Source organism: Globicephala melas, chromosome 17 (assembly GCF_963455315.2).
Source record: "Globicephala melas chromosome 17, mGloMel1.2, whole genome shotgun sequence".
Taxonomy (NCBI): domain Eukaryota; kingdom Metazoa; phylum Chordata; class Mammalia; order Artiodactyla; family Delphinidae; genus Globicephala; species Globicephala melas.
This window is the reverse complement of record NC_083330.1, coordinates 10,012,410-10,040,377: the sequence shown is the minus strand read 5'-3', so window position 1 is coordinate 10,040,377 and position 27,968 is coordinate 10,012,410. Positions and strand designations below refer to the sequence as shown.

Genomic DNA, 27,968 nt, shown 5'->3' with positions numbered 1-27,968 from the left:
TCTTTTGATAATTTACTTCATATGATGAAAATATTTCATCATTATGGATCTTAAAAATAATGTATAAAACTTAAAGATTACACTCTATTGTTGTAGATAAACTGTTGGCTTATCAGAACCTTCTTCATTAAGCCACCTGAATTTAATTTAATCAGCAGTAAATAATAAAGTTCATTTGCCAGCCAAACCCTGAGACTGATACATATCAGATTGAATTTGAAAGTGCTCTGAAGCACTTGTGGAATGCAAGCTGGTATCATGAGGAGCCCACCCTCACCTTTCGTAAGAAATCATACCACAAACTTCATTCATGTCGTTCACTGACCCCAGAAAGGTGCTGAGCGTAGTAGACTCACGGAATATATTCTAACTTCACTTTGACATTTGAAGCATATCAGGCCATAAAGATAAGCTACATATCAATCCAGTGGTACGGAAACTTCAATCTGAGTGTACTTTAAAAAATTCAGATATCATGATATGGGATATACTTTTTAATTGCATTACCCATTTTAAAATGTGTCTGTTATAAAGTCTTGCCTCATTATAAACTAGAAGTTATGGTGACAGAGCAATATTTTTTACTGTCCAGATAAAAAAAGAATTCCTAATTCTACCCTTTTCTGGTGATGCTGTTAGTTGCCTGGGGTCTCAGTGGCTTCACTTCATTTAACATGAAGAAGTAAAAAACTGACATATAACAATCCCCTGGAGGGACTATTCATAATTGTTCTTTTTTTCATTTAGTAAAAGTTTTTACATTAAATATAAGGCCTGTAAAATATCAGTGTTCTTTTCTACATAAACACACTAATTTATGTCTTATGGCAGAAAGCTGTAAATTGAATTTACATTTTCTATGTGCACTCTTTTTTGCAGTCTTAAAAAAGAAACCAGGATATCATCTTATCTAGTCATTATCAAATGCTTTATATAATAAATATTTAATAAACTCTTCATTGGATTCTTTTTTTTTTTTCGGTACGCGGGCCTCTCACTGCTGTGGCCTCTCCCGTTGCGGAGCACAGGCTCCGGACGCGCAGGCTCAGCGGCCATGGCTCACGGGCCTAGCCGCTCCGCGGCATGTGGGATCTTCCCGGACCGAGGCACGAACCCGTGTCCCCTGCATCGGCAGGCGGACTCTCAACCACTGCGCCACCAGGGAAGCCCCACTGGATTCTTTAAATCGCTGTTATTGTGCTCTAATTCACATACAATAAACTGAATGCACTCATTTTTAAGTGAATAGTTTGGTGAATTTTGATATACGTCTACACCTATATAACCACCACCCTAATCAAGTTATACTACATATAATCATCTCAAAAACTTTTTTCATGCTCTTCTTGTTGTCCCTTCCTGGGAATCCCTCCCCAGGTGCTATTAATCTGTATTTTATCGCTATAAGTTAATATTACCTTTTTAGAACCTCATGTAAATAGATCATACAGTATATATGCTTTTATGCCTGGCTTCTTTCACTCAGCATGTTTTTAAGATTCATCCATGTTATTTGTGTATCGATAGTTTGTTTCTTCATATTGATGACTAGCATCTTATTGTATGAATATGTCACAGTTTGGACAGCGGGGTTCTACTTTGTGGCTATTACTAATAAAGCTATTGTGAACATTCATGTTCCAGTCTTTTTGTGGTTATATATGTATTTTTATCTCTTAGGTAAATACACTCACCAGATGATTTTTGCTGAGTCATATAGTGAGTGTATATTTAACTGTATAAGAAATTGTCAAACTGTTTTCTAAAGAGTATAACCGAAGAGCAAATATTTCCATCAGAGAGTTCTCAATGTTCCACATCCTCATTTAGCCATCCTAGCAGTAAGTAGAGGTATACCTCCTCAGTTTTAACTTCTTTTTCTCTGATTATTAATCATATTGGACCCTTTTTTCTTGGGCTTATCGAAATTTGTGTCTCTTTTGTGAAGTATCTGTTTAATTTTTTTGCCCATTTTAAAAAATTATCTTTTTATTACTGAGCTGTGTTCTACATGTATCCAGGACACAAGGTTTTTGTTGGGTGTATGTATTATGAATATTTTCTTCCAGTTTGTGTTTTGTTTTTACATTTTCTTAATAGTGTCTTTTGAAGAACAGAGGTTTTCAGTTTATTATTTCTTTCCCTTCGTGGTTAGTGTATTTTGTGTCCTGTTAAAGAAATCCCTGCTTAGAGTTGCAAAGGTTGCAAAGAGTTTCTCCTGTTTTCTTCTAGAAATTTTACATCTGTACTTTTATGTTTCATTCTCGTATCTATTTTGAGTTTAATTTCATGTATGGTGTGAGGTAGGGTTTGATTTTATTGGATTTTTCATATCAGTTGTTCCAGAACAACTTGTTGAAAAGATTAATTCTTTACACATTGTATTGCCTTAAAACTTTTATCCAAACTCAATGGACCTTATATATGCGGGTCTATTTCTGATTTTCTATTCTTTTTCCATTGATACATATGTCTATCTTTATGCCAATTCCACACTGTTTTGGTAATTTTCATTTTATATTAAATATTGAAAGTTCTCCAAATGGTTCTTACTTTTTCAAAATTGTTTTAGCTATCCTAGGATTTTTGTATTGCCATATAAATTTTTAGAATCAGCTTTTATATTTCTTTGAAGAGCCTGCTGACATTTTAATTGAATTGAATGTATACATCAATTTGGGGTAAACTGACAACTTATTAATGTTGAGTCTTCCAAACCACAAACGAAGTATATCTCTCCATTTATTTAAGCTTTCTTTAACTTTCACATGACACTGTTTTGTAGTTTTGAGTGCATTTTTGGGTTAAATTTGCCGTTAAGTTTTTTTTTTTTATTTTTTTTTTATTTTTTTTTAACATCTTTATTGGAGTATAATTGCTTTACAATGGTATGTTAGTTTCAGCTTCACAACAAAATGAATCAGTTATATATATACATATATTCCCATATCTCTTCCCGCTTGTGTCTCCCTCCCTCCCACCCTCCCTATCTCACCCCTCCAGGCGGTCACAAAGCACCGAGCTGATCTCCCTGTGCTATGCGGCTGCTTCCCACTAGCTAACTACCTTACTTTTGGTAGTGTATATATGTCCATGCCATTAAGTTTTTATACTACTGATGCTTTTATAAATGTTATTTAAAAATTATATTCCTATTGCCCATTAGCATTGGATTTTTAAAACTTTGGTCAGAATATGTTTCTCCTCTGCTCAAAAACTTCTAATGGTCTCTGAGTTCACGTAGTAAAATCTAAAATCCTTCTGAGCTAAAGTATTTAGTCCCATACAATCTTGCCTTTGCTGCCCTACTGACCTCCTTGTACTTCATTAACTCTGCGCCAGGCACAATGACCCCCTTGCTCTTATTTGAAGATGCCAAGCAGTCTTCCACCCCAGGGACTTGCTCTGGCTTTTTCCTTGAAACACTCTCCTGCTTAGATTCACAGCTGGGACACTGACTCTCTGTGAGGTCTTCTCTGACTACAGCGCATTAAAAACGCACCCCTCTTCTCTGCAAGTTCAGGCCTTGCCTATTCCCTTATCCTTGCTGGATTTTATATCGTCTCACACTCTCTATATTTACTTGGTTATTTTTCCATTTCTTGTCACTCCCACCATAAGCTCATGAGGGAACAAACGTTGTTTTGTTCACTGCTGTAATCATAATTGTGCCTGAATATTGTAGTTGGCACGCAATAAATACTAGGATGAATGGCCTGATTATGAGAATTATTTCAACTATGAGGGCAGAGATCAGACTGCTATGAGCTACAGGGTGGCAAGGCAGTAGAAGAAAGAATGGCTAGTGAATAATGTCACTCCTTGGGGACACTTGTTTGAGAGGGGCAACTGGGTAAGATGGAAGCTGCTTGCAGAGCTGGTGTTTCAATCCAAGCTAACCGAAGCTTGGAGGGCATTTGATTTCTGGATTTAAAAACTATAGTGTTTAAAATATGAGAGCTACTAATAAGGGAAAAAGAATTGATTAGTCACTCGGATCTATTAAAATATGCTGAATTAATTTTAAAGATAATAGTAATTATAATACAGTCTGTTTCTTACAAAGACATCAGTAATTGAAAGATTATTTTTTAAAAGTGTAGAAAACAATTCTCATCTTCATTGTACTGAGATACAGAGATACAATGACGTTTTTTCTTAGGCACACTGAGTGGTAAAACTTGACTTGCATTTTATTCTCTTTCAAGTGCTTTCTATTTCAGGTCAGATTCATGAAGTTTCAGAATATTCATGTATATTGTGTCCTACAAGAGGGTCAACATGACTCCCCATTTTCCTGTGTAATTTGGAGTTAAATGAGCACATTTGGTTAAAGGTCTGTGCTAATGGTACCAATCTAATTAGTTTGTTCCCCATGTAAAGCAGGGAGCTTTGCTTTGTTTTTTATCCCAAATTGCACCCCAGTGGCCATTTTGAAATTGTATGACGGTTCTACACAAGGATGTCATAAGGAGGAAATGTGGATGTCTTAGTGAAATCCATAAGCTCTATTCCAGATCATAAATGTGCTACGCTTTACTGATGCTGAGTCCGTCGAGTAATCTTCACATGTTCATTTTATCTAGTTTACTTGTCTGCCTTTTCACGTGGCATCTCTTTGTGGGTCCTTCGTAATGTGAAACTTATCTGGGTGATTCACAGGCCAGGTGAAGACACCTTTGTGTTCTATTTAAGGATACGGCTAAAGACTATTGTGAGAACTTCGTCTCTTGAGGAATGCCGTGGCCTATTTACTTTAGAATTCACAGATTCTGAGCTCTATGGTATGTTGGTGAATTTAAAACTCAGAAAAACTATTATTCTCTTATGCATTTCTTAATCTGTGTATCTAAATGCTTTTTTAGAACGTAATGGATGTCCAATCCTGTCTCCTATGTTGGACATTATACTCCTTGTATAATGGAGTATAAATTGGAAATTATACTCCTTGTATTTTGCTTTCGTCGCTTCATACTTTAACAAATTAAAAAGTGGCAGTACCTTCAGTAATCTCACCATGATATAGTAACAAACCCTTGTGCTCTTATACAGGATAAAGAAGAAAATGATAACTAAGATAATAAACAACAGGAAAAAAAGAAAGAGGGGGAGTCCCTTTAAAATAGCCCTCGTTTAAGGCCAATGTTGGGAGCTTAGAAAAGGAGAGAGACAACCATTTAAAAGTAACCTTCATTCCTAAAATCTTGAATAAAACCTAGTCCTCTTCCAATATTTTTAGTATAGCACATGTGAGTTTTTGATATTTCACGGAAACAGACATTTTTAGATAGCAATAGTGGCAGCAGTAAGTAGGATGCCAAGGATTGAATAAGTGTGGGACCCATGCTGGAGCCTGAATAGACAGAGGCCTTAGTGAGTGACTGGATGTCAGAGCATCAAAGGTGATCTGCCAGCATTCTGGTCTAAGTAAGAGCATGGAAGGAGTTGCTATTAACTGAGATGAGGAAGACTAGAAGAGGAAGAGATGGGGCAGTGGTAGATGATCAAGGATGGTTTTTGATATAAGCTTGTGATCTTGTAAGACATGTAGCTGGAGATCTCATTTTGGCACTTGGATTGAGAATAGATATAGGCTGGATATATAAATGGAAGACTTCTTGGCAAATGGGTAGTATTTCAAGCTATACAAGTGAATGAAATCATCTAGCGTTGGCTTGTGGAAGCATCAATCCATCTCTGGCTTCATCCTCCCATGATGTTCTTCCTTTGCATGTGTCTGTGTCAAAATGCCCCCTCTTAAAAGGATACCAGTCCTATTGGATTAGAATCCCAATGACCTCATTTCAACTTGATTACCTTTGTAAAGACCCTGTCTCCAAATAAGGCCACATTATAGAACACTGACTGAATCAAGGGAGAATAAAATCCCAACAGCAAGTTCACAGGGTGCCTGTTAAGCTCAGAGCTAATCTTCTCTTCTCTGGAGACTCTGAATGATGTTTTAGAATTTTTTTCAGTAGGTAACTCCAGTTCTGATATCAATTCCCATGTGCGGTTTTCCAACACCACCAAGCAATTCTCCAACATCAGCTGGAGGTCCTACAGTTCAACTCCATTCTGACACTATCTACCTGGAGGTAGTATCAGATCCCACAAGTTAAGGGCTCAATCCCACAGGAAAGTCCCCCACTTTAGATGCCAATCGCAAGTCCATGTTGTTAACTATAAATAGGAAATCCCCATGACCCCCTTCTTGGGGTTAATTAATTTGCTATAGCAGCTCACAGAACTCAGAGAAACATTTTACTTACTAGATGACCAGTTTATTATAAAAGGATATAACTCAGGAACAGCCAGATGGAAGAGATAAGTAAGGCAAGGTATGGGGAGTGGACGCAGAGCTTCCAAGCTCTCTGAACAAGCCACTCTCCCCAAATCTTCACCAGCCCAGAAGCTCTTAAATCCCTGTCTTTTGAGGTTTTTGCAGTGGCTTCATTACATAGGCACGATTGATTAAATCACTGGCCACCAGTGCTTGAACTCAATGTCCAGCCCCTCCACTCTCTGGAGGTGGGACTGAAAGTTCTAACCCTCTCATCACAATGTTGGCTTCATTGGCAATCATCCCACATCCTTAGGTTTCCTGGGGCTTTCCAAAAGTCACCAGCATAACAAAAGACACCTTTTCTGCTCTCCTTAGGAAATTTCAAGGGTTTTGGGGCCAGGAATGGGGACTAAAAGCAAATACATATTCCTTATTATAAATCACAGTACCACAATAACATAGTCACATGGTTCAAAATTAAAAAGTGAAAAGCTTCCTTCCTGTCTCTCCCCTAGTCATCCAGTTCCCCTCTCCATGGGTACCTCTGTCATTCTTTTATTTTGTATCCTTCCAAAGATATGTTAGGCTGATATAAGTATTTATAAGAAAATGTGAATATATATTTCACATTCATTATATATTCAATATATATTTCATTATATATATTCAATATATATTTCACAGTTCATTATAACTGTGTTATAAACACAGTTTTGTGCCTTATTTTTCCCTAAATAAAATATTTCAAGTTCTCTCCATACCAATATACAAACAACTTCCTTATTCTTGTTTATAGCTGAATTATATTCCATTTTCTGGATATAATTTATCTAATCAGTCCTCAGTTGATGAGCACTTAGGTTCCTTCTACTTTCCTAGTAGAAAATATTGTCGTGAGGATGCCTGTGTGTTATTTGAATGTGATCAAGTTTATCCATAGGATAAATTCCTAATAGCAGAATTACTAGGTCAAAAGATGGTGAGCTTTTAATTTTGTTGGACGTTGCCAAATTGCATTCTGTATGGGTTTCAGTGAATTGAACCTACACAGTCCAAGGGTAAGTTGGACCCCTTAAATCATGTAAGATTTTTCTCCAGTCTTATTTCAGCCTTAAAGATAGCTTGAAAAAAAAGGGAAACTTTAATCTAATTCTTAAATTATTTAAATAAACTTGAATTTAATGAGAATTAAATAAATAAAATCATAAAGCAAATTTGTTCAGCATAGATAACATTCCAAATATTGACTTTTTCCTTCCCTCTGGTGTATATTAAGTTACATGTAGCCAGCCAATTTCCTTTTGGTGTTATTATAAAAAGATAAACAAATCCTTAAGTAAAATTTTAAAAAGGACTCCATGAAGGAGTCATTTAAATTAGGATTAAATTTGTGAATTTTGATATGGAATAAAAGTATATTTTGTTGTTTGTTTTTTTTCTGACAGTCTATATAAAACATTATATTGTAAAATAAGTAATGTTGAGAAAAAAGACAGGGAGAGAATTACTTAACAGTGCACTTTATCCTACTCATATGAAAGTAAGTACTTTGTTGTAACTTTGACTCCTTATGAAAGAAAAACGATTTCAGGGAGCACATTTCTATGACCAGAGTCAGAAGTGAAAGATTAACCACAGAAGCAGAATCAGTGTCCTGTGACTGAGGATGAGACAAGGAGGACTGATATTTGGAGTGTCCGGGAGAAAAGACGCATTGATGCTTAAAGGAAGAGTTTTGCAATATCTAATAACATGATTTTTTTTATCTGGAGTGATGTAAAGAACCCCTTAGCGCCCAACCAACTTTGTTTTCCTTGGACAATATTTAAAAGGAAGTGGATTTTGCTCGATTTGACCCAGGTGGGTGAAAGGGAAGAGAACAAATAACCAGAAATTATATTAGCTAAGACTTGTGGGCTCCTGCCTGTAGACTTGTATGGAAAAGTTATTTTTTAAAAATAGGCTTAAAAAAAAAAAAGTAAGATACTAGGCTAAGCACAAATTCCAAACAAATAAGGTCAGTAGGTCTCTGTGAACCTTATTCACTAAAATTTGACCGGATCAACCTTCTGAATCAGCTCTTCTTGAAAAAAGTATTTAAAACTCTATCTAGGCTTGGAAGCCTGGCCTGATGAGCAACACACAACAGCATAAAGCACACGGGGGTGAGCTTATCCACTGACTTATTGCCTGTCTTTGGCCAAGTCATTCACTGACTATAATTCTGGCCACTTGCAGAATCAACACAAAGGAACCCTACATTCTTTTCATCTCAGGGAGGATTTTACAGAGCTAGGCCTTAAAATTAGTTTAAGTTAGTCTAAAATTCTCGGCACAAGTTTCTGACCATATGATCATATATTTACTGACAGGATGCACTTAACTTTGTCCATTTTGTGTGAGAGTATGTGGAACCTGTTTGTGGATACAATGTATTTTAGTATATTTAAATTCATGATTTTTTTTTCCTGATAAATTGATAGGTTACTGTGAATAAAAAACTAATTTCTTCTTCTTCAACAAAATCTCAGCCTCAAGATCAAAAGAATTCCTCTCGTTAAAAATGATTCCATTTCAACATCATTCATTAACTCCATGGAATTGATAGAGTTTAACACTTTGTTTGCTACTCAGGTCACATTCTTTTTTTCGTGGAAGAGCAAAAAAAATGAATGAATACTCACACTTAACTTTCAGCTTCAGGCTAAAATGTATTATGCACCGTATTTTGGTTTTTAAAAATAATCACCTTGTCACAGTTCAATGGCAAAGTGAAGTCAACTCTGTCAACAGAGACAATTTGAGGGGAAAAAACAGTCTTCACCCCCTTGAGTATCATTTCGTTTGAATGCTCCTGATTTTCTACCTGCTGCTTTTTTGGGAATGCTCCATGGGACAGTATAATGAACTCTAAAATCCCACACACGGAAACCTCATCCTTGCTGGCAGCACAGAGCTGACAGGTACGGATGTTCTCATACGTTGTCCCTATGTGAACACTATATTTTATGTACATAAAGTGCATGTCTAGAAGGTTCCTTTTAAACTCCACAGGCACAGAAAAAACCTGGATCCCCATATGTCTACCAATGTATTGCATGAATATATTAACACCATCACATCACCAACTGCTTTCATTGTTTTCCTGTAAATGGAATCATAGGCAGGATATACATCACTTTCGATGTATCTTTCGACATATCCCAGAAGAAAGCAAAAGTGTTTGTTAGAAAATGCTTAGGTGGAAAAGTAAAAGTAGTAGACATAATCTATGATAGCAGATATTGGCAATTGAATGCAGCTGACAGTTTTTTTGATAGGGAGGGGAGATGGGGTTGTAGAGGAGGTTTGGATTCTATTATTTTAAAACTTATTCTCCAAGAAAGGCCAGAACGCTTTCCACAACTTTGTGTTGATTCTGTTTTTTTGCGGTACGCGGGCCTCTCACTGTTGCGGCCTCTCCCGTTGCGGAGCACAGGCTCCGGACGCGCAGGCTCAGCGGCCATGGCTCACGGGCCCAGCCGCTCCGCGGCACGTGGGATCTTTCCAGACCGGGGCACGAACCCGTGTCCCCTGCATCGGCAGGCGGACTCTCAACCACTGCGCCACCAGGAAAGCACTGTGTTGATTCCTTAGAGGCCAGGTACTTTTCAATTGACCTCTGTCTAAAGCAGATGAAAAGTAAATGAAGATTATTTCTGAAGAAAATCAAGATGTGTTTAATGGCTAGAGTGGTTCAGCTTTCCTGCCTTTCATTATTATTGTTTTTATTTTAATAGAGATCAAAACCTTTGAAGAATTGATACTACTCTGGCATATTTTCAGATATTGCATAGCAAATAAGTAAATCAATGAATGAATGCGTGAAGGCAGATAAGGGAATCCTAAGGTCCTACAAATGACAGAAAAAGATTATTCCTCATAGGAGGATTGATACAATTAATATAGGTTTTTCTTTAATATTGTATTTTTTTGCCCTGGTCTGGGTACCCTGTGACAGTTGCTTAAGCTCTCAGAGTCTGGGGTGACCATGACCACAGGAATAATGTTGTCCAATTCCCATCTTCTGATAATGATGTTCTGAGGTCATATGAGATTTATAGAGACTTTGAGGTCCTTAGGAGAAAAGCTTAACACGAATTCAAGTGGCAGTCACTGCCAAGAATACATTCCACCCAAGAAAATTTTGGGTTTGATACTCTTAAGTTTCAGGAGAACAAGTTAAGAAAAACTCATATTATGAGAGCAGGCAAAAGCCAGCAGTAGTTCAAAATGGTTGATCCAAGAAAGAAATTGAATTGAGCTGTGGTTAATGAGCAGAGTAAGGCTAACTTCAGTGAATTTCATACAGGTCAAAGGCAGCTTTGTAGACAAAAGTCCCAAGCTGTCTGTGTTCTGCAGCTCACCATGAATTTTTTGTTGCAGAATCCCATACATGTGGACCTACATTTCTAGGAGATTGTAATAAAAGCCACCAAAGCAAGTGTGGGCAACTCTGCAAATTAGTAAGTGTATCTATAGATATCTCCATAAATGCCAAATAAATACACATGTGAGAGACATATGTAGTTTGTGATTATTTTAAATTCCATTTTACAAACTGATAAACTTTCTGGACAGAGTGAGAAAGAAAGATACGCAGGTAGTACAATATTGTCAATGTGAGAAGGGTTAATGAACTAAGAGTATTTCTGTCATGGTTCAAAATGGCCAACAGTTACACATCTTTTAACAAAATCCAGTTAGGTGGTCAATTATAGACTTGGCTCATTTTTTCATATCATGTCTCCTTTTTCTTCTAAGATGGTTTATTAGCAGGACAAACTTCTTGTGGTCATTGAGAACAAAGGAAGTGAAGGTTGTATCTCATTATGTGCCTTGAGTCTCCGTGCCCTTCCACCCCCTCGACTTTGCTCATGAAGCACCTTGGATGTACCTCCATCACGGCACTGACAACACTGATTGAGATTGTGTGTTTACAGCCCTTCTCCTAGAGGACAAGGGTTTCCTTCTCGCTATCACTAGTGTCTGGGGATTAAGTCACTTTTACAGAATAGGACTGAATGTTGTCCATGTGCTCAAAGAAATAGCGCTAAGCAAGTGTTCTTAAAAGGAAGGTCATGCAGCTTTAGTCACAGCTTAGGAGAGTAGGGTAACTATGGTCTGCATTAATAAATACAGGTCAATGAAAGGTAATGGTACAGCTGGACTGGTAAGGCCACATTTGGAGTAATGTGTCTATTTCTCAGTAATGCGTTTTGGAAGGTCTTTAGTGTACAATGTAATTGGAGAAAGGTTTAAGGAAACTGGAAAAGTTCAAGCTAGAGAAGCCTTTTGGGGGCATTACCTTTCTTTTGATTTTGTCAGTTTCTTATGAAGCAAGATTATATTTGTTTTTTGTGACTCCAGAGGAAAGAATTAAATGAATAATGATAGATAAAGCACACATTTAACTGTATATTAAAAAAATATATTTTTCATTGTTTTAGCATTATAAATAAAAATAAGTACATAATTCTATCTACCATTACCATTTTATAAATGTAATAATGTTTTCACAATAAAATAGAGTAGACATAGTCTCATAATAGAGGATAGTCTGTTAATATTAATAAATGTAACTTTAAGAAAAACCCAGAACATCATTCTTATTTCTCTCAATTTCTCATAAGCCAATAAAAACATAGTGAATTGTCCCTGATGTAAGGCCTACTTTGGGGAGCCATTGGCCTCAATTACATTCCTCTTTTCCTCTCTGAGTCTTTAATTCCATGAATTCAATAAAAGGCAAAGGACAAATGTTGGTAGTGATTTTAAATCAAAGGTTTAAATCAAATATTTTTTTAAGTCTAAGATTTAAAAATTAGAGTGTGAAAGCATTTTTAATCCCTTATTAATGGCTAAACAAAACATTAATCCCTCAAGAACTGGAAGAGAAAGGTAGGGTTGAAACATTTTTCTCACTTGCTTTAAAGCCCTCTAAGATGCATCCAGATATTTCTTCTCTTCGCATTAGGCTCAAACTAGATGTTGGTGCAAATTGGTTAGTAAAATGGACTTTTCTGCTTTCTCATTTTCTCTCCATTCTTTGGATGAGCCGACTGGTTTAAAATATCAAGAACTGTAATGATAGGCCATAATTTATATGTGAGCATTAGCAAACTCTACATAAATGGTCCTAAGAATTGAAGAATTTAGTCAGCATTTTTCAGACGTCCCATAGCTTTTTTCAGCTTAAAGAAGGGTGAAGCTACACAGAGATTTAATATCTTCTTCCACTGGAAAGTAGCCACCTTTCTATCCAATTGTAACTAAAGAAAATGTATTTAATTTATTATTTCAATTTACAGAAGTGCATCTATAGCCTAAACCTCAGTGTAATACAGAGTATATATTTCATTTCAGTAAAGAAAGACTGAACTGAATCAATATTTGAAGGACCTGGAACTGAATGGAGGTCAACAAACTCTGGATCAGTCGAACTACCTAGCATATCTGAGTGTGTGTGTGTGTGTGTGTGTGTGTGAGTGAATGCCTGAGTATGTGTACGTTACTCATTGCCCTGCATATTTTTTTTTTTTTTTTTTTTTTGCGGTACGTGGGCCTCTCACTGTTGCGGCCTCTCCCGTTGCGGAGCACAGGCTCCGGACGCGCAGGCTCAGCGGCCATGGCTCACGGGCCCAGCCGCTCCGCGGCATGTGAGATCTTCCCGGACCGGGGCACGAACCCGTGTCTCCTGCATCGGCAGGCGGACTCCCAACCGCTGTGCCACCAGGGAAGCCCTGTCCTGCATGTTTTAAAATGATACACCTAGGGGTCTTATTATCTGAGTGCACAAAAGTGCCTGTGAAATCTGATACATCACCAGCCCTAGTCCTCACCTCCATCATCCCACAGGTAGTTAGCCGGCTCTTTGAAGTGGAATCATTCATTTCAGGGTGTTACTCTTCACTTTCTGGAATGAACAATTCTTACATTTAAAACAATTAGTTTCAATCTGGTTTGCAGGCTGAAGTGGTTTACTGGAACCTTGTAAATAAAGTTTTATGTTTCTTTAAAACCTTCCCTTAGAAGAGGCCGTGCTACTGAAAAGAAATCTTTTTCCATGAAGTTTTAGGAATTTGAATAGCAGCTATATCACTCAATACCATTGTTTAAACATCTCCAAAACCTGGGTTTCTGTTATCCACTAGTCTGTTTATTTTGTTTTTTGTTCCCTGTCCTCCAAGTTCTTCTCAAAACCTTTCGTTATTCTCAGCAGTTTTTTGTTTTTTTCTTTTTTAGACTCAGAATCAGAGTTGTACCACAGCACTCAGGAGGACAGTGAAAGTATCTCACTGGAGTTCAGGGACATGATCAAAGTCGTCTCCATAAAAGTCAGTGAAAAGCATGAGGTAGTCCAGAGGAAGTTTCCATGCCTCCTTCGTGGCCTGGCCCTGCAGCTTTGCGATAGTCATCCAGAATAGGATTAGCAAAAATGAAATTGTCTCCAACTGAAGGGTGTATATACTTACTTTCACCTTTTGTGAAAACTCATTACTTCCTGATATTTGCTGAGATGTAGCCAAGCTGTTTGAAACGCTAACCAAAATAATGTGCGAAATCCTTACTAACTAAAAAGTCCCCCAGACACAGTCACATCCAGAATCAGATTTTACTGCAAAGTCATTTCTAGAGATTTATTTGGAACTAAAAAAAGGAATATTCTAATAACATATTACTAAAATTATCATTTAAAACTAATATTTCCCTTTCGAGAGTACTCTGGAATTCTGGACATTTTTAGCTGATCGATGTCATTTTCTCTTCAGTTTAGGGAATTTTCTGAGATTTGAGGCACAAGTTCTGAGAGCAGATGCTAGTTCATGTTTTCAAGGCAGAAATTTGGATATTTCAGGATAATTTGTTTTTAATCCCTAATCACTTCCATGCTCATTTGATCTTAGACTCTAAATAGACTCTAGCTCAATCAATGAGCCTTAGACCATAAGAACAAGCGGGATATTCAATCTGCAAAGAGAGAGAGGAATGGAGAGACTGATGAAGAGGTTATGAGGGGTTCATTTATCAGCAGAGAAGGAGAAGAATGAGGCACTGTGTCTGAGGAAGGTACTAGATAACTACCATTGAGGGGCTAGCAGAAGGACTCTTGAAATATTCTAGACGTATTTTGTTCTTGTACACAAAATAAGACTCTCTATGACAGAGTCACTTCCATGGCCTTCACTTGCACATAAAAATTGAAATTCCAAAGGCATTTTCCCTTATTTCTATTATTTCTAAATTATAATCTGATATGCTAGGAAAGAAATTAAAATACAACTGTCTAATTTTAATTAATGTACTCATTCAACAAATATCTAACTTTTCTCTCTCCCAAAGATTATCTTTTCATATATGGGAATATTTAAGTGGATTGTAATTTTTTTCTTTTACCTATAGAATGATTACCAATGGTTGTTCATTTCTTTGGAGTTGTGAATCAATTTGAAAAGCCCAACAAAATGTTTAGCCCCTATCCTAGATAAAAGGTCAAACACACATACAATTTCAGAAACAATTTTATGGGCTTCACAAAATGCTTCAAGTTCATCCATGAATGCTTAAGAGGCCCTAGATTAGAATAAGATAAAATTGTAGCTTAGGTGACAGCTTACTATGACTGAAAGAGTTTTTGTTGGTGCCTTGGAAGTAAAAAATAGCTGATAAGGTCCTCAGTCCTGGTTGTAATCTTTAAAAATGATGTAATTTATGGGCCTGTAATGAATGTTCAGGATTTTTGGAGTTTCACCAACTTCAATTTTAAAGTGAAACTTTTTCATTGCTATCCTTTGCTGCATTTATATGAGAAGTGAGAATAATTACCAGTGTGCTTTCCAAATGGAATCCAAGTTAATTTCTATTAGTGGCAGGATGTGCAATATCATATGTAAACAAAAAAGACTACCTAATTAAAAGATTTCTGAAGGAGATTTCAATTTTCTAAATGTTGGTGCTCATACTAAATAATATGTCTCAATTGAGCCAGCTTACATCATTGCCAAGTTTCTGTCATTTGGCAGGTTGTTCCAGCATTTAAATTCACATATTCAATGAAAAGAGCTTTGCAGAAAATGACATTTTTCTGAATGAGCAGTCTTACCTGCCATCCATGTATGAAACAAACTATTGCCCCACCCCAGTTATCACTGGACAGCCATTCAGCCAGTCATTAAATACTGACTCAATGCTTACTACATGCTAGACATTCAAGTACGGTGTACAATGTTTGTTTTAAAGGGCTGTGACCTACTGGAGGGGCAACTAGGATTTAGTGTGATGAATGTTATTATGGAGAAATATGGAATCAAATTTAGTCCCTCATTCAGGCTTCGGTATTAGGGAAGATTTATTGATCCCATTCATGTCTAAATGTAAACATAAAGATGAGTAGAACATAGTATGAGCAAAGGCAAAGGTATTTGGGAAAATGAGGATGGGAATGGAAAAGTTGCTCTGGGACCTAAGAGGAAGATATAATAGGCACAGAGTACAGAGAGCTAAGGATTTTGATCCCAAGAACAATGTGAAACTAGTGCAGAATTTTAAGCAGAAAGACACGCACTGTTTGGAAGTTTAGAAACATCACTCTGGCTGCAGTAGAAAATAGAAAGTTAGATGCCAGTGAAAAATTGTAGGTGAAAGATATGGGTGACTCTAGTAAAGGTAACAAATGTACAAGAGTGGAGTATTGAATAATTTGTCAGAATTAACAGTTGAATGATTTTGGAGAGAGAGCAAAGAGTAGAAAGTGATTCCCTCTTTTCTCTCTTATGTAAGTCAGTAAATAGCAGAACAATTTACAATGAGTGATGTGCTAAAAGAAGAAGGTTTTGGAAGAAAAAAAGGTGAGCTCAGTTTGAAGTATGTTGAGTTGTAGTTGAATACGGAAAATCTAGGTAGAGATGCCCAGTTAGTAGTTAAATATTTGGATTTGATGTTGTAAGTAAGACCTAAGCTATAAATATAGGTATGGGTGTTATTCATGCACACAGACCAATGATATGATAAAAGACAATGAGATTAACCAGGAAGGATGGAAAGAGAGAGGGGTGGAAAGAGAGAGAGAAGGGGGAGAGAGAGAGAGGAGAGAGACAGAAAAAGAGGGAGAAATTTAGAGGGAAAAAACGACGGGAATGGAAGGGAAGGGAAAAGAGGGATGAAATGCAGATTCAAAGACAGAATTCTATAGAAACCATTCCTATAGGGGATGGTGGAGAAAATAAATCAAAAAAAGAAGGCTTAGAAGAAGCAGCCAGAAAATAAATAAAAACCCAGTTGTCCAGATGCCATGAAAAATGAGTGTTTCAAGAAGGCAAGAATTACCAACAGAGCTATATCCTATAGAGTTGTCACATCCCAATTAAAATAAGCATTAAAAGAAATCACTGAATTTATCGATGAATGTCATGAATGTGCCTGACAAACATGAGCTTTTGAGAACAATCCTAATGAAGGTGAATGCAGAAGCAGAAGCATTGTGGATTGAGAAATGTAGTGAAGGAAACTGTGAATGGAAACTGCTCTCCAAGCGGTTGTCTGTTAAGTGGGAGGCAGACAATACCAGAAAAATGTTCACTTAAAAGAATATCTTCCATCATTTGCTCAAAAGAGTTGTATTTTATCATATATGTAAAGCAAATTGATAGCAACGGTGTTATTATTGCAAAACTAAAGTCCCAAATATAGGCCTGAGATTTATTAGGCCTTGTGTATTATATTTTCCTTTCCTTGTTAGGAAAATCAGGAAGTTTACAATCCCTGTGAATATGATTTGGCTTTTATTTTCATGTGTAATGTCAAATTGGGTACAAGAGTCAGAGACAGATAAAAGGGAGAAGAGAAACGCAAGCATATTTCTCTTGGGAGTCGATCAGTTGAGGTCCTCCCTAAAGGATAAAGGTAAGCATATTAAAATGAGAGTGCCTGCTGTATTTTAATTATTATTTCACAATGTGGGATCACTGGCTGGAAGGCCTGGCCAACTGAGCATAAGCCCTTGACACAGTCAAAAGGCTCAGGGTAAGAAAGTGAGTTCAAGTGTGACAAAATCTCCCTGTCCCATTGGGTTCCAGTGATCAGAACCATGGTAGGTTAGAGCAGCCGACCACAATAAAGGTCAGCAGAATCTGGGTTCCTGTGTATTTCTGCAGCACCCACGATTAGTTTATGCAGAAAAGTACATAGTAAATTTACACAGCACAAAAATTCTGATCATCGTGGTCTTTAATGTTTGTTAGTAAAATGATGGACTGAATTCTGCACCCAATACTGACCTCATGCTGTAAATGTGTAAGTTGATGAGCTAAGAAATTTGTCAAACTCATGGTGATTATTTTTCAGCTTATAGCAATTTTAATTCATTGGTCACCTCATTGAGTGTACCATACCATGCTATGACAGAAAAAAACTATTTAAGATAATTAGGTAAAAATTCTTTGATCATTTGCATTCAAATAAGGGAAGTGATCTAAAATATTTTGAAACCTCTTTTCAATATAATTAATTGAATTAGTATCTAAATCATATTTTCTTGCGCTTTTTGTTTCACAAAATCATCTAACGTATATCATTATAGTGGCATTTGTTATCTCTTTTTTATAGCTAGGGTTTTTTTGTGGGTTTGTGTGTGTGTGTGTGTGTGTGTGTGTGTGTATCTGTGTGTGTAAGTATATGGGCTGAAGCTGTGGTAGAAGGTTTAAGAGCTTGGGATCTGGAATCAGACAATCAGTTCTGCTATGGACTAGCCGGGTAGTCTTGAGTGAATTACTACATCCCTCTGTGCCTCAGTTTCCTCATCTGTAAAAAGATGATAGGAATGGTACTTATTGCCTTGAGATGTTGTGAGGATGAAATGAGATAACTCAAACCTTGATATAGTAAGCATTCAAGAAGTGTTAGCTCATTTTGGCCTTTGATGATTTCTCATCCTGAAAAGCTGAAAGACACAAGGAAGAACTGGTTGGTTAGACTTGAGTTGTTAGTTAGGAACCAATGGTTGGACAAGAACTGAAACTATCTCAAAATCCAGACCTTCCGGGTCTTTTCCTGCAGATAACAGAAGTACAAATGCTGTAATGTCTACAGCAAAAACACTAACATTCTGGGTCAGTGGAGGACTCCAGTCTCAGGTTTTCAACTAAACTTGATGAAGAAAAACCTGGCCCGCTCCTCCCTAATTAAATAAAGCTCGCAGTGGATTTATCTGGCGACCGATGCCTTAGGTACAGACATAGGAACCTTCCTTAGGGACCAAGAAGCACCTAGTTATAAATAATATTAAAAGCAAAACAGGGCTTCCCTGGTGGCGCAGTGGTTGAGAGTCCGCCTGCCGATGCAGGGGACATGGGTTCGAGCCCCGGTCCGGGAAGATCCCACATGCCGCAGAGTGACTGGGCCCGTGAGCCATGGCCGCTGAGCCTGCACGTCCGGAGCCTGTGCTCCGCAACGGGAGAGGCCACAACAGTGAGAAGCCCGCGTACTGCAAAAAACAAAACAAAATTGAGGATTGTATGAATTTAGAAATACAAATAAATAAGAAAGATTTAAATTACCATAGGAGAATAAAATTTCATCACGAAGTGATCCCTACTACTAATATTCTGGTATAAAGTATGTGTATGTGCAAATTTACATTTACAAAAATAAGATCACATGGGTCATATCTTATAATCTATTTTTATTTCGCTAAATAATATAGTCATTTTTCCTGGATATTTATATTCCATGGAATATTTATGCAGCATCCTTATAAAGAGTTGCCTATGTTTATTTAAAGCATACATCATAATTTATTCAACCACCCTATTATTGAATATCTGGTTTGTTTCTATACTTTTGTTACTATAAATAGCACGGTGATGAACATCTGGGCCTACTACATGTTAGCGTGTGTGGATGTATGTGTGTATTTGTGTACACACACACGTTTACACACACATATTTCAGGTTCTCTTACGTAAAGATGTTCTCTACTCTCTTTCTCTCTCTCAAATGTTAAATAGTTTCATTGCATCATACCTTAAAGGTAATATAAAAGAAGATGAAGCTAGAAATAAAAATGAGTTATATGAAATAATAGCATTTAGGGGAATTCCCTGGTTGTCCAGTGGTTAGGACTCCACTCTCACTGCCTAGGTTCAATCCCTGGCCAGGGAACAAGGGTCCTGCCAGCCGCCCAGCATATCCAAAAAAAAAAAAAAATTACAGCATTTACCCATTTTTTAGACAGTTGCTAAAAGGAATATTGAAAACATTACTTTAAAGGCCCACTTTGAGCACACAGTAAGAGCCAATACAAGACCCAGGTAACAATTTTATGTAAAGATGCCACATATACAGGCCATATCTATGCATATACACATGTGTGTGTGTGCGTGTGTGTGCGCGCGCGTGTGTGTGCGTGTGCATGTGTGTGCGTGCGCGTGTGTGTGCATGTGCGTGTGTGTGTGTACGCGCGTGCGCGCACTGCTCCCTTGGGAGGAAGTGGTCACATTCGATGGCTGGTGGCCCAGCTTGGAGACTGCCTCCTGTCCATCCCGCCCCAGAAGCCAGAGCGACTTCAGCTTCATTTTCAGAAGAATGTGGGCGGTGCCACGTTCCGCCCAAGCTGGGCAGAGTCTGGGTGTCCATGTGCAATTTCACAGGTGTCTCTGACCTTGAGTATTCCATCTGAGTGCCATATCTGACCTATTCAGTGTACCTCTGTCGCATGGCTGGCTCGTTAATCCACAGAGTCCTGAGGCCGTGAGCGCAGTTGGGAAACTGAGTTACACCCAGCCGGCAGAGATGGTCACCACCTGCAGGCAGTCCAGCGACAACAACCTCGTGACAGAAAGCCCAATGTCAGAGCAGTCCGTGGACATGACAGCGGCCAGCTGACCGCCACGGTCTGTGTGAGCTAACGGCAGCTGCCAGCAAAAGCAGACTTAGCATCTTTTCCCAAAACAACCATTTTAATACCATGATTAAACACACGAGTCACGTGCACCTACTTGTCACCAACCAGCACTTTCTTTGGGAGGAGCAAATGGGGTGGGAGAGCACGAACGATGTGGATGAAGACAACTGCTTCTGATGACCCCTAAGTCATCCCCTGCGGAAGGACCGCGGAGCAGAAGGTGGGATGGCTCCCTAGAAAACAGCATCAGGTGGACCAGGATTACCTGATCCCCTTGTCCCTGCAGCTGCAGCAGTAGCCACCAAGCGCACTGGGTCTCAACGACTTGGCACTGGCCCGGCAACTTCAGCGAGAGAAGTACCAAGAGCAACAAGTGGTCCAGCCTGTAGCAACGCAGGACCTAACGCTGTGGGCGTAGTGGGGGAGGAGCCACCTCTGGACCTGCAGCTGGAGAGCCAGAGCTGCAGCTAGAGTCACCTGTAGCCCCACCCAGTGCTAAGCTTCCTCTTTCAAAGCCTGTGGCTAGTTTGCTTGCTTCCCCAGCTCAACTCCTGAGATGCGTTCCTCCTGAAAGAACAATGAAAGAATCTCTACATAATCTGATGCTAACTTCGTCATGGCTTCGATTGAAGGAGATGTAAAAATTGGCAATTTTGAATTTCATTATTATGAAGTTTGGTTACTCTTCCTAGATCCTGTTGGTTATATTTTAGTATTGAATGTTAAAAACAATTTCGATAGTAATAGTGGTAATGACTGTCTATAAAAATGTTCAAAATTTAATCAGTTTCAACAAAAGTGTTCACAAAGATACACTTGAGACTATCATCAACAAAATTTCAGAGACCAGATACTTGTGTGTGTGTGTGTGTGTGTGTGTGTGTGTGTGTGTGTGTGTGTTTTAATCCATGAGAAGATTTAGTCTGGTCTGCCTGACATAAGGGTGATAGGTTTCTATTTCTTAGTCTAATTAACACCTTTAATCTTTTTTTAATGGTTAGGCATTCTCTCTTTGGTTTTGAGGCATGCTAAAGATAAAAGCACGGGAGGCTGGAGGTTAATCCTTCCTGTTCTTTATTTCTTAATTTCTGCCATGGGGACTCCCTTTCCATCATGCCTATTTATTCAGGAACCCTGACAATATGCTTTCAGTAAGAGATGGTTTAGAACTACCACCCAATATTACTATATATTAAATTATAGGGGCTGTAATTAATAACTGCTAAATGAACACAACTCCAATTTCTTATATGTCTTTTTTATTATTGTGCCTAAGAAAGTAATCAAATTAATGCTTTTAGAATTAATATTGAACCTAAGTAGCACTATTCCTAGAATAATTCTAGCATTACAAAAATGGTAAACAACCCCAGATTTTGTTAATCAAGGATGTTACAGATGAATACAAGTTTATTGATGATGATTTGCTTCTTCTCACTCATATAAAGAATATTGAATTTCCTATGGTATCGATAGTAAAATACATTAAACTTTGGCATTCAAAAATCACAGAGATTTGATTTTTCATCTTAGAACTAAGAATTTTTTAATGTCCTAATATGTCTTACATAAGATAAAATGTTGTAACCATTTGCCCCAGTAGCAATTTTATTTTAGAATTTTGGAAAATATACTGAAATTTTACGTGTAAAAATGGACTCTCGTTCAGAATTGCCCATTTGGAATTTTCAGCAAACTACAGGTTTGTAAGTGTTTTGAAATGAATAGATCTGTATGACTTGAGATTTCAGCTCAGACTAATATATTTTAATACATTAAATATTAAATATGTAAACATATATATATCTTCAACCAATTTTGTTTTAATTGAGTCAACATGCCATATCTTCAGCATTGTAACTGAGGAGGAACTTGTCAAAATATGACTTGTTTTCTTTTAAAAAAGTAGAATTAAAATAGTCTCAATTTGGCAAGGATTATTCAATATTCCTGTATTATGCCCATGCACATAACACACACACAAACATACACACATTCTGAAGATCTCTAAATAACTTTAGGTAGAAAAACTCAGAGGTCAAAGGAGTGCTAATTAAATATTTTTAAATGGAGCAAATTCTTTGAAGAAAATACAAATATAGGTAAATTATAAATTAAAGCACTTTCAGAATTCTCTAATATGAGGGTTTTTCTTTTCAGAGTGTTTGTTAAAATACATATGTGGAACACACTCAGAAAGAAAATATAATAATCATCTCTACCTTCACTTCCTGTTATGGGCAATGATTTCATTCTGTGTGGATAACTACATAAGGTGAAAATATAATGGTCTGAAAGAGATTTATTTTCTTCCCTTCTCTTATCGATTTGTGAGGGGAAAAAAAGAATAATGAATAATACAACAGTGATCTAATGAATGAGTTTGAATATGACGTGCTTTGTTTCTTTATAAACCTAACTCTCCCAGGAAAAATAGATGATTATTGTTCATTCTACCTTTTCTTGAAGTATTTTTTCTGACTGTACAAGTTTTATATGCTCATTGAACATAGATTAGGAGAAAGTAAAACCCCTGCTGTCAAACAGCTCAAGACACAATGAATAATTCAAGGAAGTATATGCAGGGACCAAACTATTGGTAGAAAAACAGAACTACCATTGGGTTTCAGACGAAATGAATGAAATGACCAGGATAAATGGAAATGGGGAACTGGTCTTGGAGATGTATCCTGAAGAAGGCTGGGCGCAGAGAGCTGGAATGAATAGAGAGGACATTCTGGGTAAAGGGGTCGCATGAAGAGAAAGGGAGAGACATGCCTGGGTAAAGAGACTGTTGATCATGGTAGGGAGACTGTAAAGCTTGGCAAAATTATGAAAAGAATGAGTACTAGGCAAAGAATTTTAGACCTCAGTTTGTAGGTCATATAAAAAAATATGGGGGGGGAGACATGACTGGAAATGAAATTTTTAAAAGATTAACATTGCAGTAGTCTCTTTGGTGGCTTTGCTTACAGAGGTACTAAAGGTGAGGGATCAATTATGATGTTATCAAAACTACACAGTTTATAAAATGGGAATAGTTTGAATTAAGGTGAGACATAAAATATGGATTAACATGATTTGGGATGGGTGGTATGGAAGTTAGGAGTATCAAAATGACTGAGATTTTGACCCTAAAGGATGAGAAGAATGGAAGCGTTCACAGAATAAAAAACAGATAATGAATTAAAAGACACAACCAGGGCTTCCCTGGTGGCACAGTGATTGAGAGTCCCCCTGCCGATGCAGGGGACGCGGGTTCGTGCCCCGGTCCGGGAAGATCCCACATGCCGCGGAGCGGCTGGGCCCGTGAGCCATGGCCGCTGAGCATGCGCGTCCGGAGCCTGTGCTCCGCAACGGGAGAGGCCACAGTGGTGAGGGGCCCGTGTACCACACACACACACACACACACACAAAATAAATAAATAAAAGACACAACCACAAAAACTAACTAAAAAGCATTGTCTCCCCTGCCCCACCACCAATGCCATTAGAAGCTGGAACCCACCGCTCTCCCTCTTCACTGGCTCCTTAACTATGTCAACTCATAACTTGACAATGAGGCTGACAGTCCCATTTGCCCTAAGAGGCCAAATAGCATTCACTGTCATTGCAAATAACAGCATTTCCTCAGTGAAGGTTGAACTAAATTACTTTAACAAGGCTAAATTAAAAATCAAACATGTTGATGCATTTAATGTGAGGCACAGAGGACACAAAAGATCATCAAAAATGAGTGGCAATATTGATTGTCATAAACTACTCTTCATGAAGTAAAATACATTCAGTGCTGACCCCTTGAAATTCAGTTACCCTGTTCCTTGTATATTTACTCACAGGTTTTATAATTTAGGAGAATTATTTCTCTTTTGCCATATTTCATCTTTAATGTGTTATCTTAACCTTTCCTTCCTCACCACAGTCTATTTTTCTCCTAAATGAAGATAATGGTGATAATAATAATTCCATCTTAAGTTTAGAATTTTATGAAAGTTTCATTCTTTTATGTTACATGTGTGAAGTAGATAAAACATCTAATTATACTTACTTCACAGAAAAAAATCTTACGGATTTTAAATATGTTCTGACAGATAACTTGGATATCGTGAGGCAACAAAATTTTTATTGCCTTTGCTCAACATTTACTGTATTTTCATCCATTTCCTAAAGGAAGTATGAGCCATACCTGTGGCCTTACTATTTCAGAAAAGTTTTCATTCTCTAAAACAGTACCAGATGGTATTTTAATTTGGTTGTGTTATAAAATGTTGGAAAACACCATGGGATTATCTGGCATTTGTTGAGATTTCATCTTTAGAGCAGAATTTAATTTAGATTAAATTCTTACAACTCATATCTAAGAAAATTTGAGATGAGGTTAAAAACATTCTTGCAGAAATACTGGACATTAATACGATGATTCATTATAGAAAATTTGGTGATTTTCTTTCACCAATTTAGAGGAAAAACATATTTTGCAATATTTATTCTTCATCTTCATGGACAGTTCCACCAACTCCTGGAATATCATGTGACTGTCATAAGGCCCTACGTAGAAGAATTTTAGAAAATTTTCATTTACAGTGTCAAATACACCGTGGAATATATTGCTCCTGGAGTTAAATATAAACAAGTACAACTTGGTTTTTGTAAATTTATGATTGATCCACTCATATTAGCGTATTACAAGAAACTAGAAATATTTTTGGAATAAATGCATAAGCCCCTTATCTGTTTAATTAACATTAAGTGTGGTAAACATGCTTTTCTGCCGAATATCTGTTATCAGAATTGCAGTACTGGGTAGAATATGTCATGGATATGAAGCAGATTAATAGTTTTTATTTTTTTCCTTACTGTACATTTAGAATGTAATTCAGCCTAGACATAAAACATTACATACGTTATATCCCCATTCTTCAACCTAATACCCCAATAAATCCATAATTGTGTCTCCAGACGTTTCTGCAAACCCTACCACAAATACATCTTCATGTATTTATACCCCACCCTCTATCCTCAGCCTATCCATTTCTCTCCCCAAGTTTTCTCTCTAACACATGGGTTTGATTATTGTCCGCCTGTGCTTCAGAGCCGCGCCTATAGAACAAAACCCCTTCAGGTTATATTCAAAGCCCTTCAAAATCTGACTCTGGCAAACATTTCATTCTCTCAATGAATATTAAACCTTTGCCTCATGCTAGAACCTCTGTGGCAGCAAGGGTTCCTGGGGGGAAGGGAGAAGACATAGCCTGTGCCCTCATGTGGCTCACGGGGAACAGGAAATTACAACCCAGTGTCGTCAGTGCATTGCACTTGTGCATATGTAAAGATGAACTCAGACTGGAAGCCTTAGGGAGGTTTCCCCAGAGGAAGTGCTGGTTGAGATTTGTTTGATGGCTAGAAATTCATCAGAGAGAAAAGAGGTAAAGGGTCTTCTGGAAAAGAAAAATGACTTTGACAAAGCCTCAGATGCATTACTGATCTGAGAAAGGCAAGCAGAGTTCCCTGACATTGGTGTGTAGGTTCCATGAGAGCCTTGGAGAGAGGGGATGTCAGAGCCGATTACAAGTAGCTTTCTGTGCAAAGGGATGTGGTCTTTATCAACAGATAGGAGGAGAAAACATTAAAGAAAACATAGGAGGAGAAAACATGCATGAAAGATTACCTGTAGGGAATAGCCCAACGGGGAATATGCAAAATAAAATGAGGACCGGTGCAAAGGAGAGCAGGTAGTTGAGTTAGAAGCCAGTGGCCCATAGGATATGAAGGTAGGCAGACCAGTGAGATGTATTAAAAGCAGAATTGTCATAATTTCATGACAGGGTGGATAGAGGAGTGAGGGAAAAGGAGGAATGCAAGATGGCCTCTGTGTCTCCACCTTGCACAGATGGGTCAATGCTGGCTTGAGATTCCAAGAGAGAGAACGCAGAACAAGGAGAAAATCTGGTCAAGCAGGGCAGAGAAGAGATTAAAAAGTTAGTTTTGTCCCTACTGAATCTAAAGTCCCTTTGGGAATCTGAGTAGCAGTGTCCCATAGGCAATTGGGTAGACATGCCTCTATATCATGGGGTTATTCCAAGCTTAGTTATTGCTCTGGGAATTATTGGGATACAGCTGATACTGAAAGTTGTTGTAGCCAAACAGGGGCATAAAAAGTAGCCAGTGATATTCAGAAGTCTATGTTCAAGACAATTATTTTACCAGTTCAGATTTATAGGCAAATTTAGTGTAACCCTGTATCTGCTCCTAATTTTCTCTTTTTTTCCCATCTTTGTAGCCTCAGTGAATCTGCTCACCTTATCTTTTAAACAAATTCTCTACTAGCAAAAAAATATATATTACTGTTACTACATGATGCATCAATGAGGTTTATAGCTATTGGGTAAAAATTATTTATAATAGGGTATCATAATAATTTTATAAGTGATTGTATGTTTTTTCTCTTGTTTAATTAATTAGGCACCCATCCCGATTGCCTTTTCCATGTGAGTTGCAGTGCACTTTGAAGGTGTACTAATTGTACAAAACTTATCATACCTTCAATACATTGCGTCCCTCAGTTTTTCAGTACCTAAAGTGAAAAACTTATGTCTAAGGCATACACTTTTTATTTGGATAATGTGTCTGAATTATTGTATGTATTTATTGTTACTATAGATTTATTCTTTTCTTTTTTAATTCCCCTTAACTCTCACAGCCACATACCAATCTCTATTTGAGCAAATTGTGCAATTACTTTAGTTATTTTATTTTAGTGTCCTAAATCATCCACAATATTAAAAAAGAAAACAATTCCAAGGGATTAAGTCAAAACTAGTAAAAAAGAGATGACTGTATAGCAAATTCTAGTTCATAAAATCTAAAACTGTGGTGAATTGCTCTGAGGACATAGAAAGATTTTTAAATTGCGCTGGCATTTAATGGAAGAACAAAAAAAAAAATCAACATTTTTCTGAAGGTAAAGGAAAAATCCGATAAAAATCCTAATGTTTTGCAGAAAAACAATGTCATAAAAAATAACATTATAAAAATGATATCCAAATACTAGGAACCAAAAACTTAAGATATATAACTGTGGCTAGAGGAAACCACACTGTTTCATTTTCTAAAACCATCCAATAAACTAGACAAATAAGGAAACAATTCAATGATTTCTACATGTGTCAATATTATTTCAACCATGAGTCAAATATTGCTCCAGTGCTACACACTTAAAGTTACTGTCTTTTTTTTTTTTTTTTTTTTTTTTGCGGTACGCGGGCTTCTCACTGCTGCAGCCTCTCCCGTTGCGGAGCACAGGCTCCAGACGTGCAGGCCCAGAGGCCATGGCTCACGGGCCCAGCCGCTCCGCGGCATGTGGGATCTTCCCGGACCGGGGCACAAACCCGTGTCCCCTGCATCGGCAGGCAGACTCTCAACCACTGCGCCACCAGGGAAGCCCAAGTAACTGTCTTTTAATTCTTCCTGAAGACCTACAGAAAATGTATCCATTTGGGTGGATGTCACTCTCAAGACAATCTTGGTTGTTGTGGGACTTCCTCTTACTGTGCTTGATTTGCCCATTATAAAGGGCAAATGAACTCAGAGTTGCCCCTAAACTCACAGTTAACCAGTTTTCCCCCAGCTTTATTGAGATATAATTGACATATAACATTGTGTAAGTTTAAGGTGTACAACATGTTGATTGAAATCAGTCTTGTTGGGAGTATTTAATAGGCAAACAACATACATCAGAGCTTT

General features: G+C 37.6%; 1 long non-coding RNA gene and 1 pseudogene across 3 annotated transcripts in view; both read left to right on the top strand.

The window, feature by feature from the left end:
- The window catches only part of LOC132593708 (uncharacterized), a 395,759-nt gene that overhangs the window by 207,123 nt on the left and 160,668 nt on the right, over positions 1 to 27,968 (top strand). The gene's annotated exons all lie outside the window — the stretch shown is intronic.
- On the top strand, positions 19,760 to 20,643 carry LOC115854901 (ubiquitin carboxyl-terminal hydrolase MINDY-1 pseudogene; annotated as a pseudogene).